Source organism: Coccinella septempunctata, chromosome 2 (assembly GCF_907165205.1).
Source record: "Coccinella septempunctata chromosome 2, icCocSept1.1, whole genome shotgun sequence".
In the NCBI taxonomy this organism is placed as follows: domain Eukaryota; kingdom Metazoa; phylum Arthropoda; class Insecta; order Coleoptera; family Coccinellidae; genus Coccinella; species Coccinella septempunctata.
The window spans coordinates 9046207-9060038 of NC_058190.1; the positions used below are offsets into that span (position 1 = coordinate 9046207).

General features: G+C 34.0%; 1 protein-coding gene and 1 long non-coding RNA gene across 6 annotated transcripts in view; one reads left to right on the top strand and one right to left on the bottom strand.

Moving 5' to 3' along the window:
* Window positions 1–13832, bottom strand: part of LOC123307435 (nucleolar protein 4) — a 257824-nt gene that overhangs the window by 66747 nt on the left and 177245 nt on the right. The gene's annotated exons all lie outside the window — the stretch shown is intronic.
* LOC123307437 lies at window positions 8704–9791 on the top strand. Its single transcript, XR_006536974.1, has 3 exons — window positions 8704–8994; window positions 9064–9348; window positions 9406–9791. It is a non-coding gene; the product is annotated as an uncharacterized LOC123307437 (long non-coding RNA).

The following is a 13832-nucleotide window of genomic DNA, read 5'->3' on the forward strand; positions in this document are numbered from 1 at the left end:
AAAAAGGTATTTTCTTTTCGTTTTTGTGCATAATTAACCGGAAAATCCTAGTATAAACATTAGGACAAAGAACGAAAATTTTTTTGTAGAGTCTTGTAATATTCGTAATTATTGAAATACGCAGTTTCTTATACAAATGATTAATCTGATTTACAATTATTTAATCTGAATTACATTTGGTATTTCCTGAAATAAATGCGACTAAATTTAATTTCAAATTTCAATTTCAATTTCAAATTTATTTCAAATTTAAATTTCAATTTAAAATTTTAATTTCAAATTTAAATTTCGAATTTCAATTTCGAATTTAAATTTCAAATTTAAATTTCAAATTTAAATTTCAAATTTCAATTTCGAATTTAAATTTCGAATTTCAATTTCTGAAATTGAATTGACTAATCTGAAATACAATTCACGGTTTCTAATATAAACTTGACTAATCTGAATTACAATTGGAAATGTTACTCACAAGTCGGCTTCGCGATTTGCCCGCCAGTGGTCCAGGTTTTCAGAATAATCAGTAGACAACTCTGACACGAATCAAACAACTTTTGGAAAGTTTATGAAGCTAAGTAAAGCTTTAAAACAAAGCTAAGCCAATGCTTGCTTCAAAATGCTTGACTTTCAAGCCCAAGCCAAGGTTTTATAATTCCAGCCAAACTACCTAGTTTGGTGAATCCCTGTCACTATGAGATTCTCATTGAAAATAAATTCAGGAAGAGAATGAACTACAAGAGAAAGGTGGAGAATAAATCCGTAGCCAGACAGAAACTTGGATATTGATTCTTCGCCAACTTCTTTTCCGGTAACGAGCCCGCAAGGTACCGAGAAGAAAATTATTCATGAAGGAACTCTGGAAGGTGGGTGCTCCTCCTTAGGGAAGTTCTGATTTCCTCGCCCGAATCTGTTTACTTATATATTTTATATCCTCCCAGTGCCGGGGGGTCCGGACGGACGTTTTAATTTGTTTGTGCCTACAGTCAACTTTGGTCCTCCTGGAATAATAATCTAGAAACGAAATGAACGTAAGTGATAAATGTAGTAAGTGGAGGTATCTACTTTCACGTTTTGATTTTGTTTCAGTTGGTTTGTCACAATACATAATTTATAAAAAAAAAACAAAAAATTCCTTCAAAAAAGGTTTCTCACCCTTTGAAAGCTAAAAATAAATTGTAGCATAAGGACAAAACATGTGTCAGTACTATAAATCATAATTATGCTGAATTTGCATTAAGATAATATATTCGGAAGTTTAATAGGAAAAACTCAAAAGATCCTTTCTGAGAGTTGTAACATCTCGAATAAAGGAATTCGGCTATAATTTCATTTGACAAATACTAAATATATTTCTTGGTTTTTTATCCCTCTTGTACTATTTTAAACGTCTTCGGCTATACAATACGATAGTGGACGAATTTTGTAGTCTCGTGACCACAGATTCATGAAGGTTTTCATCTGCAATGAACGAATGTTAAAAAGTGTAAATCGATTGATGTTCTGTTCATTGTTGTTTATTTCTTGTTTTTATTCAATAACGAAAACTTGCTTATTGGACAAAAAAAGGAGTCTAGGTACTATTTTCAATCTTGAATAATTCTTATCCATAAGTAGAGCATATTTTTAATGATTTTTTTTATTAGAAGACATTTTATCGATATATCGAAATCTAAACCACAGATAATAGAAGAATAGAATTCAATTCACAGGTATTTACAAATCACGAGACGATTTTGAATATACTGATCATCAGTTTGCTATGGATAATCCATAACCAAAGGTCAAATTTGTATTTAAAAAGGCTTTGCTCTGTCGAAATATGCCTCAAACTTTCTTTGCGAACGGTGCAGATGTACATTCTCCTCAATCTGGATGTCATAAACGAACGATTCAGAGCAATCCGAGCTGTCCAAGATAATTCCGAACGCAGCCCTAGTAAGTACCTAGTCAATTTTGGTCCAACTCTCTGGACGAACGTGTCTATTTTTGAAATTAAATTAATCGAAAAGGGTTGGTTCTTTAATGATAATGTAGTTCATCAAGTTATTCATTTCACAATGGTGTGGAGACTATGACAATTTATTAATGTCATCAGTTAGTTGGGGAGCCGAAGGGGGAAATTCGGGATTTACTCGAGCGTGTCAGATTAATATAAGGGGACATACCTTGGACCTTGTAGAGTACGTCTACCAAAAATTAGACCTGTATATAGGTGGGAATTGTTTAGGACAGCCGGTCAGAATAGTAAAAAAATGATCATTGTACATACTCGAGCGTGTCAGATTAAGATAAGGGGACATACCTTGGACCTTGTAGAGTACCTCTACCAAAAATTAGACCTGTATATAGGGGGAATTGTCCAGGACAGCCTGTCAGAATAGTAAAAAAAACGATCATTGTACATACTCGAGCGTGTCAGATTAAGATTACATGTTGAAAAGTATATATTCTCTTAATCTGACAATTTGAGCGTATCGAAAATATGTGGGAGGGCGCCAAAGTTGCAAAAAAAAAACGTCACGTGTACATTCGCGAGCGCGAAAGCATTTTTTCTTATTTTGAAGCTAATGATTCAAGAATAACGAAAAAAATATAATCTGATAGTTTTAGCAAGCCGAAACAATAAAATTGGCCATAAATGTCACAAAAATCAGTTTTTCTTTTAATTATCTTCTCCCCTGGGCTTCAAATCTTTTTCGCATTCATTATAAAAGTTGTAGAGCATAACATTTTCTATAAATTTTGTCCTAAGCAATTTTTTCGACGTTCAAACGTTTTTGAGATATATGCCGATTAATGCGATGTGTTTAGCAATGCATGCTGAAGCGAAAATTCACTGGTTGTAAAAAAGTACATTCTAAGGTTCAGTCAGAGACTAATTTCGAAATTGTCATCGTAGAAATTCCTTGTCATTTCGACAATTGGATGAATCTAGATTAGACTGGGATTCTACATTGACTTTGCCCTTTCGCATGTGTGGCTAAGCTCCTCGCCCTTATCGACCTCTGACTCGAGAACGGTTAAGAGTATGTAAAATTGCTTCAGTCAAAAGTTGTGTAGAATTTTATTATCTACAACTTTCATAATGAATACAAAAACGATTAGAGTAACAGGCAGGGAAATATTCGGAAAAAAAGCATTTTTATCATCTTCAAAGTGTCAGATTAAGAAAACCCCCTGATTAGTATCAGACTAATAGGTCAACACATCTACAACACCGAGATTAACCATCTGTATAAAAATCTGACACGCTCGAGTATGTACAAGTAACGATTTTTTTTACATTTTCAAAGGACTGCTGTGACCTTCCGTCACGTCCAAATTGTCAGTCCCTTGAAAAGTAGCTTTCTCTGGGTCCAATTAACATATCCTCAAAAAATCTGACACGCCAAATTTTTTTTTTTATCATTTTCAACTCTTCCGTACGGCCAGTTCCACCGCGCAAACTGTCAGATAAGCATGAATTCATTAACAGAGACACGTAGGGCATATATACAGTATCTTAATCTGACACGCTCGAGTATGTACAGCGGACGATTTTTTTACATCTTTGAGACCCTGCAGACGCTTCTACCACCGCTGAAAGTGCATACATCATAAAACCTTTTTTTCTTCCTACTAAAATAATCTTCAAAATCCACTAGGTCTCCACGACGCTCGAGTAAATCCCGATTTAGCATTGTCGGCTCCCCAACTATTATTGTGTAAATAAATAATCCATCATAACATTTGGCGACGAGAGTGTTAGAACTCACCTTATCATGAACTCACTCTCGTAAAAACTCAGCAATAACAAATGCAGAAACAACAAGAGCTATTTATAAAAAATCAGCAAGAATTTCTGGTTCAATAAGCCAACACTATTGCTTCTACCTTTGAGTATTCAACTCAATGCTTCTATAAATATTCAAATATCCAGTGCAGCAAATGATTTCAGAATGGAATCTCTTGAGCATACAAATACTGAATTCCATCATGAACATGAATCTGGCATAACATTTGATATATGGTATAAACATAAACGCTTTGAAAATTTCTTCACAGAAGATGATAAAAATTCGTCTAATTCGGCCAAAGTGAGATTACTTCTCAGAAAAATAGATGGTCAATGCCGTGATTAGTATATTAGATATGCAGGGAGAAATATTTTGATACGTAGCATCTGGAAAACTGGTAAAGAAAACATAAGTCTAGAAAAGGTTCGCTCCCTTGCTGAAGCTGAAGAAGCAAGGAAACCTAAGCAAACAACGGGTTATCTACGAAAAACCGATTACTGTCAGGCCCTTTTTAGTTTATAAAGCCCGTTTGCAACAGCCGAGAATTCTCTGGAGAATTCTCTACAAAATTCTCGCAAGAAAAGGGCGGAGACTATTTAGTACGCAACTGAACAGAGAATTCTACCGAAAGTGCGTATGTAACGGTACATAATTCACGGCGCATGAAATCTCGAGTAAATTTTCTAGAGAATTCTCGGCTGTTGCAAACGGGCTTTAGACAAAAAGAATTCAATTTCTGTTGTTCTACTATCTCTAGAAATACAGGGTGTATTCGAAGGTGAGGCTTTTTTTATCACCTATAAAAAACTTTCAAAATGACAAAGTTGGAAAAAAAATTGAAAATGATTACTGAAATAGATCCTAATACGACCATAAACCGTTTGTTAGCTGAATTATCGCAAAGCAGTGGTACAAAACTTCTCCTGATTCGACCTGGTTTCGTTTAGCTTTATTTATTGGCTCGTTCGATATTTACGTGGTAATGAAAATGGAAATTTAGGATTGCCGAATTGTTCTCATTATTTCTTAGTAACATACACGATTTTAAATCGAAATGGCTCATTTCGATAACAACTGACAGAAAAGACACAACTGTAAGAAAAAAATAATACTTAAAAATCTCACCAATAACATTCGAAATTATTCACAATGGGCGTCACTCACAATCTTCTTGTTCGAACATTCCAACAATTTTCGTGAAAATGGGATGAAATGGGGAAACATCATAGCCCCTTTCAACAGAACTAACAAAAGCACTTTGAAGAATCAGCCTCGATTTTTTACATTTTTTTTTATCCTAAATTGCATGAACAATTACGATTTTTTGAAAAGTGACCCAATGCATCTAATCCGATGAACTTGGTACCGAACAATTCATTGTCCAGCCATATATTTATGTTTTGTTTCGTTTTTGCGATTCCAGAGTCACCTTCCACAGTCCCGTACTTGAAATTCAATAAAATTTTGTCGAACTTCTAAGGGTTCTATCTCAGATATCTGGTATATTTAGTATAGACAATTTTTTGTTAAACGACTTCTTTTGATGAGTTCTACTTTTTGTCAAAAAAAAGCCTCACCTTTGAAAACACCCCGTATTGTACGACATTTCAGATTCAACTTGTATAGAAGAAGTTTCATTATTCAATACAATAATTGCAGGTGTATATTTCCTGAGTAATTTCAAAGCAAAATGTACATTTATAAGTATAGGTGCGCAAACTCTTAGTTACAGGGTGGTACAAGTAAAAAAAAAATGTATAGCATCGCAAAAGACACATTTCCAGCATATTTTTGAAAAATATTCTTAAATTAAAAAATTAAGATCATCAAAAACGAAATATCAAAACCAAACTACGTTTTTTATTTAGCTTGTCCGCCTTGGTGTAGTTTTGACAATTTGACAATACACAATACTGCACGAAGAAAATACTTTTTACACTAATTTTCCCTAACATTGCTTGAGCCGTTAGAAATTTTGAGGAATGAAGATAGTCAGTTTTTTTGAACGATATGTCAAATTTTAATCTTCGTGAAAACAATCGCATAAAATTGATTAATTTCCCGACCATAACACATGAGACTGGGCACTGTATGACATCTGACAGCTCGGACTTTCCGCTAAGTCCCGCAAGAAAGCAGAAAAATTAAAGACGAACTGAACTTTTCAAAACCACATTGAAGAAAATTTTTAGAATAGTATTTAATCGATCATTAAACTGAATATCTTGAATATCGAGGTATATTAAAGAACCTCCATGTATGGTATGTAGAATATTGCATAATCTTACTTGACCTGTCTTTCCACACATTTGCAACAAACGATCAGAAATATATGGTTTTTCAACAAGAACTTTGTTTTTCACTATGGCCCCACCGGAACTACATGAAAGTTTTGACATTTGGTTTTTGACATATCTATAGTAGCAACTCGGGCAATTGTTACAATGAATTCCATTTCACTCGAAAATCGTTACAAAATATTAAAAACTAGCTGACCCGGCAAACCTAGTTTTGCCATTTAAATTATTTCTAGATAGGTAGATAATAATAACTAACTCATCGTGATTGCTGGATTGGTCGTAAGAAAAAGGAATGCCTTTTTTTCTGTTCTGTACAATTTTTTTTGGGAATATTTTGTTATATAAACCTTGCCCTAACAATAATAAACACAACAAAAAAAAGAATTTTCCAATTTGGTGCGATCGTTTGAACAATAAAGCATTTTGAAGTAAACCATAGATCCTCTTTTATTAATATATAGATTCACTATGAAAATGTTGGATCTGTAAAAGTTTTACAGATCGGTCAACATAATCGAGAGATGTTAACTAAATTTTGGCCTATTGTTGAAAATATGGATATCACAAATATGTGGTTTCAACAAGACGGTGCCACAAGTCACACATCTACCGAAACAATGGATTTGCATAATTTCACGAAATTCAGCCGTTAAAGGGCTAGCTAGATCATGCGGACTAAACACCGCTGTAACCGTGGTCTTGGTGGACATTTATAAGATATCATTTTCCATTCATAATTGAAAAACCATCCTTTTCTGAATAATATAAAAATTTGAATCATTGTCATCTGAATTTATTGTTTTATTTTGATTTACAAAACAAAGTTCTTGTTAAAAAACCGTATATGTATACCTTTCAGCTGGCCTAATGAAGGTGTGAAATAAACCGAAATCGATCGCCATTAAATAAATAATATAAGACAAGATAGTGTTTTTCTATGAGACCATTCTTTTCAATTATTGATGCAGATATCGAAATTTCTCACACGAGAAATTCTCCCCTAAAACCTTTTTACGCTCCCGCAAAACCCAGGAACAGTGGAGTCTGCTCGGAGGGTAGGTCAGTACGCTCGTATATCTTCTGCGCCGAAAGGAATCAGTAGAGATGCCGCAAAAAAGGGGGACCATAAAGAACGGGGATAATTGCCGTAACCGACGATTTCTTTTCCTGCGAACCCTGCGGAGCACGATCTTGTTTTTGACGGTGTTACCAGCAAGTTTCGAAGACGCATTTATTTTTTGTCTAGCCAAACGTTCCTCTCGTTGCCATCATCACTATTGCCCCCTTTTTTTGTCTCTTATACAAGAGTTTTCTCCCCCATTCTTAAAATATATATGCAACTTATTTAAAAATTAACGAATTCTTGTATTTTTACTTTTTCATTGAGCTGTGCCTTTATGTTGACGTGAAATAATTGATGAGGAATATTTGAAGTAGGATTTATTGGGCATGAAAGCTGGCGAATGCTACCTGAAAGGCTTGATATAATAAAACCACATGACTAAAAAAGAACAATAAATCTTACTGTGCCAATATATCGTAACTTCCTCAAGTTGTGAACGAATTCAGGAAAATTATTTCAGATTCATCATTTGGAAACTTGAGCTTGTAATAATGTTGTTTATTTTTTCTTAGCGTCATATGTCATATGTTTAAAGCCAAAAACTTCAATATTCTGAAATTTCTTCAGGGTTTTCACTTCCAGTCTCTGAAAAAAATCAATAAAAAAATTGAAATAATCGATTTGCTCCTGCGTTTCCGAGGCGAGCCTCGATATTTCAAGGACGAGACGAGAGGAAACTTTTCTCGGTCTCGAGTCTCGTACGAGAGTCTTGCAGTGGTCTCGTAGTCTGCTGAATATTTTGAACAATTGGAAATTCGAAAAAAGCGATATGCCCTCTGGTGTCAATTTTTGTAAATAAAAAGTTAATAGACTTTTGTTTGTTTACCTACATCGAGAAACGGCGAATATTTTGGTGTTTCAATAAGAGTTTTCATAAAAAATATATCTTAATCTATCTCGTGGCAATGGGGAAGTTTTCATAATTTGCATCCTTTGAGCAAATCTTCGATTCAAGGACGTGGTGTAACGTGGTCACCTCGGAGACAACTTATCTCGAGCGCCAGCTATTCTTTTCACTAGGAAGAATAGCAAACCTACCAGAGTAGCTGCTAGTCGGAGACAGAGTTCGCTGCTATCTAGGGTGGTAGCGATAACGAAGTAGTCAAAATCAAATTATGTACTAGTTTATTCACACCTTCGGAAAATGATTATATGTACAACGGAGATATGTGTAGGTATGAAATATGAGCGAATCGATCAGCAAACATACATTCGGGAAATTGAATCCGATCACGAACACTTTGTAAAGTTTATACCGGGTACAGTGAAAAATCAAAGGTTGTTCAATAAAATGCGCCAACCAGAACTGACGAAATGGATACTAAGGATGACCTCGCGAAGTGAAATGACTTTCTATACGGATTCGGGATGTAATTAATTGTATTTCTCCAGAAATGAAAAGAAACACAACCAGGGCGCATCTATTCGAGACTTTTATTCCCTACCCCAAGGGCTAACGCTCCATGACTGATAGCGAAGAAAAGGTCTATTTTGAGCACAACTCAGAGATATAGAAGGGGGGAGATTGAGCTTCGACCACTGCGCATCCTATTTTCATGGGACAAAAGTGGGTCCGCCATTTGTCAGGTCATAGCACGGTATTATGATCACGGTCTAACAATTTAGTGAATATTCTTGTCATTTAGCTGCCATTGCCTGCTGTCAAGTCAAAAGAATGTAAACAATAATAACAAATATGAACGTATTTTTGGTGATATTCAGCGGATTCGTGTGGTTTTATTAGCTTTTTTTTCGCTGAATAGCAGGATATTTACGATGGCTTACTTCACAATTATAGGTAAGTTCCCAATTATATCAATTTTTGAATATCTTTGATAGATTTACAAATTTTTTAAACTTGTTTCAGTATTTCTCCTTCAAAATTGATGAAAAGACTCATCGAATTGAAAAAACTCCATATAGAAGGAAATTATACAATTAAGTCTCTTAAAAATAAAATACAACACATGAAAGAAGTGATGGACTTTTTGAGAAAAGATCAACGTATTTCTGAAAATGCTGCCCATCATTGGGAGAAATCTTTTGATTCAGTGCCACATTGATGAAGAGACATTCAAAAAATGTAGAGAATGATACTGTGACCCTAAAAGTTCCAGTCTTGAGGGAATTGTAATATTCTTCAAAAATCAAGGTAAGATGAGATAAGTTCATATGAAACTGAGATGATTTTATTTTTTGTTTGTTTCAGAGGGACTTCATGTACCATCATATGGAATTATAACGATATGTCAATCAGGAATTTGATGATTTCAACTGAAAATAGAGTTTCAAGAGATGAAAATTTTCTCGAAGCATTTGCAACAATTCAATCCCAAAAATTTTATGATCGTGTTGATGATTTGTTCCCTTCCTTGAAAGAACATTTTTTATATTCTTCAGTGATTGGAAGACATTATGGCTTTCTTTTAGTGAAAAATATTGCCAGATCTCATTTTAAAATTAGAATATTCAATCTGTAAAAAGTTTATGCTGAAAAATTCAAGGTTCTGCAATTAGAAGACTTCATCAGTTGATTTTATGCAGCAATCGATACTGGATATACAATATTGTATAAATAAAATGAATAGAAAAATGTTTTTTTCTTTTATATATTTAATGCCAGTAGCTACTGAAAAATTTATCGACTTGTTAGCTTTCATCATATCATGTCTTACTTCCAATAAAAAATATCGGATCAATTTATCCACTTTGTGCAAAAAATTTAGTGTCCTTCATATTGACAAAATCGTGTTTCCTTAGAAACAGAAAACAAAAATTAAAACTTAAAAGCAGAGTTCCAGAATTGCATCTCGAAGGAAAGTGGGCGAGCAATTTTTCAGGTTACTTTCCTCTGATCGTAATTAGGGAACAGTAGTGAAAAGAAGCGATTCTGGAACAAACCAAATATTGGTGACGCTTCGAAGTCTATATATATCAAACTACCCCATAAGACCAAATTGCTAGAATCTTCGAAATCATGGATTTTATTTTGAAAACGTTATCTATTTAGAAAAGACGAAAAGAAGAAAAGACAATTAAATTAAAATTCATCGTTGGTTACAAACGCTTGAATATAATTCAAAAGGATTCATTGGTTTAGATGATATGTTCAATATTTGGACATCTCATTATATTCACCAGAATACATAAAACAAAAAATTTTTTCCTTCGTTGACATTTTTGGTATTCATTTTGTATTGTACTGAAGAAATAAGAAACGAATTGACCGAAATCTCATCATTTCAAGTACTGTTATCAACGAAATCATAACATTCAAATTCTGAATTTTACGTGCCCCTGTATATAACTCTTGCCACATGCTATCACTTTTAGGCGGTGCTGTATATATTTCCTGACAAATGGCGGCCTTCAATTTTAGCCAGTTCGCGCAGCTTGAAGCTCAATCTCCCCCCTTCTATATCTCTGGCACAACTACGGAATTTCACTGACGACGAGCGGTATCCCTTATTCTCTACACCAAGGGCTTACGCACCATGACTGATAGCGAAAGGAAAAGTCAGACTCGCGATACAGGGTAAAGTACGATAAAATATAACAGAAAGCGATACAGTACAGCAGTGTCAAAGAAGTGACAGGTGTAGGTCTAATGAAGAAACTGAACGGTAAAGACGGGGACCTACTTCCTTTATTTCAGGCACTCGCGGAAAACAAACGAAAACTAAAAATTAATTCCTAAGAGCACTAACTTCGTAATACAAAATTTATTCTAAATTCGCTGAACGGCTTGTCGCGCACACAATTAAAATCGAATCGCAGAGAAAAGAGAGTACAGAGCGTAAAAGAGACTAAAGAGTAAAAGAGTCAAAGTAAAAGTGCCGTCGCTGGGAAAAAATTGCTTTTATAGGCAAATCCCCACACGTTAAAAATCTGGAAATTCCAGAATGCGACAAGGGTGAAAAACGTCGTCAGCTCCGGTTTATCGCATATCGACATCAGAAAAACGTCAAAATCTTCAACGGCATGCAAGAAAAACAACGTTAAACACAGATAAACGGTTTTTTACATTTACTCTGCCTATCGGAATGAATGTACTGAATATTTGAGAATTAAATATTTTCAAAGGCGGAAATGTGAAATGAAAGAAATGCACTAAAATGAACTCCAATTTTTCTCAGAAAACTGGACATCATTACAATGTGTATGTATCTCGTTCTTACGCATGATAAAGTTTTCGTACATTTCAAATTAGTTATGAAGAATAGGAGGTGAATTAACTTACCTGGATAGATAACCTCAAAATGAAAGGATTTACACAAAGAACAAATCTGTTTCCCCCAGAGACGACATTTTCCACCTAGTAAGATGATATACATATGAATTTCGATAACATTCACACAAAATTCATTTAGAAAATAATTTCGGATTTCCAGTTCAACTTGGACAAGTTTTCTTAGCATCAATGTTGCAATTTTAACCATTGTATAAATGGAGACGCCTCAATATCATAGTTGTGGCCCTCATATAATCAATTTTCTTCTATTATAGTCGTGTAATTAGCAATGAAAAAATTGAAATAATCGATTTGCTGCTGCGAAATTCCTGCACTAATTTGTCGGGAGCATATCAGATGGAGAAAAATTGTTGACTGACAATGAACGAAAAATGGAACTTTATGGTAAAACTTCCTGAAGTTTTGAAGTCTACATCAGACTCCTTCATCAGACGAATTCTTAAAAATCTTCAGAATTGTAGTTTGTCAATTGACATTAGTCAACACACGGGGACGTTGATTTTTTAATTTTGAAATTACCGTAGGTCAGTTCGTTCCTCAGTGAATAAATCCAAATACGATCTATTCCTACTGAAGAATTGGTCAAATTATTATTTTGATCCAACAAAATACACTCTTTAATTTTTCGCTTATAATGATCAATGATTCGGTGCTGTCCTTAAAATTTTAGTGTTATTCCGATCAATTATGTGGTCTCTTGTATCAGAATACACATGATCTGCAATCTGTGATATATAAGTTCCTCTATTTTTAATGTAAGTTTTATGTTAGCGCTTTTTTATTTCTATTGGCGAATCCAAAAATGTAGACGCCCTCTGCTGAATTACTAAACTACTTTGTCAGTACTACAAAGTCAAAACAAGTTATGTTTCTTATGTTTTTTCTTATCTCACGTTGTCCACCAAAGTATTATAATTATTATTTGGAGAAGTTATATTGGAATTATTGTCTGGGTTTCTGTATGGAAATATTGATTCCGAAAAAATATTGGAAAAGGTATTTATACCAGTGCTTTCAACTGGCAGGTTAGGAGTCAGGTTAAACGATTTTTCTTTGCGAGAGTTGCTAAATTCAATTGACGATTAAGAAATACAATTTCATAATTTTCATACTTCAAATGAATGCTTTTTCTCATCTGCAGAACTTGTTCCATAAGCTGAATCATATTTGTGTCTCATGAGATTTCAGTATGAGGAATACCTATATCATAACATGGAATTGAAATACTTTAAAAAGAAACTTTAAAACTTCCACATAAATGCTTTACTTATCAAGATGTTTAGTTCCTACCTCCTTCACAAACTCAGTAGCTTTACTTCAAGAAAGAATCTGTGAAATAATAGGAATTTTTGTCTAGGTACAGTGGATCACTAATATCATCGCTCGATTTTATTCCACAATTCATCCCTTTTAAATGAAGTATTTCCAAAGAATGTTGATCTTTCTTTACGAAACTAAATCAAACAATTCACTTCCGATATTTCCGATAAATTTACTAGAAAAACTCTGTTAGGCCGCGGCCGTACAAATCTCGAAAAGGGTACTGACAAACGTCAAAGTTTGTTTTCATTGTGCAGCGCCTTCAACGGTAATTGTATTCGCGAATAGAAATATACTATAATATAATAATAGTTCGAATTGGCGCTAATCAGAATCAAAATGACATTATTCAAAATCAAATTGGCAACATCAATTTCAAACTGGCAAATCAGAAGCAAATTGGCAATAATCAACTTCAAACTGGCATTATCAATTTCAAATTGACAATAAACAAAATAAAATTGCAACTGCAAAAACCGAACATCCAACTTCGAATGGAACTGAATCAGTTGATCACACATATCAATATACTTTTCCAGCTCTTTTTCTCTGTCTTTTTCGTTCAAAACTTATGAGTTTTTCTGGTTGAAACAATTTGAAAGTATTAGTAACTGTCTTCAGAGGCTTCCAAAACTTAGAATATATAGTTTGCGAAATGAAAAAAATAATATTCAAACAACAGTAAACGTTGATTCTAAAACACAATGAGGGGCTGAAATCGTCTCTTTTTATGATAACTGATTGAGAAAACGCACGATTGTGGTTAACTTTTGTTTCTGTTCAGAATTTGCAGAGATTACTGAGATTAGAGAAAATCGTTCATAACAACATTGGCAAGGTAACTATTGTTAATTGAGCAAAATTTCTCACTCATATCATTCCTTTTTGAATTGGATATGGAAGATATAAATTTTCGAGAAAATTTGCAATTGATGAATGCCAAGTTCAAATTGATAATAGCCAATTTGCTTTTGATTAATGCCAGTTTGAATTTGAACTTGAAAAGGTATAGAGGTCTAGACGTTTCACCTGTATAAGTTTTACCACAAATACAGGGAATGTTG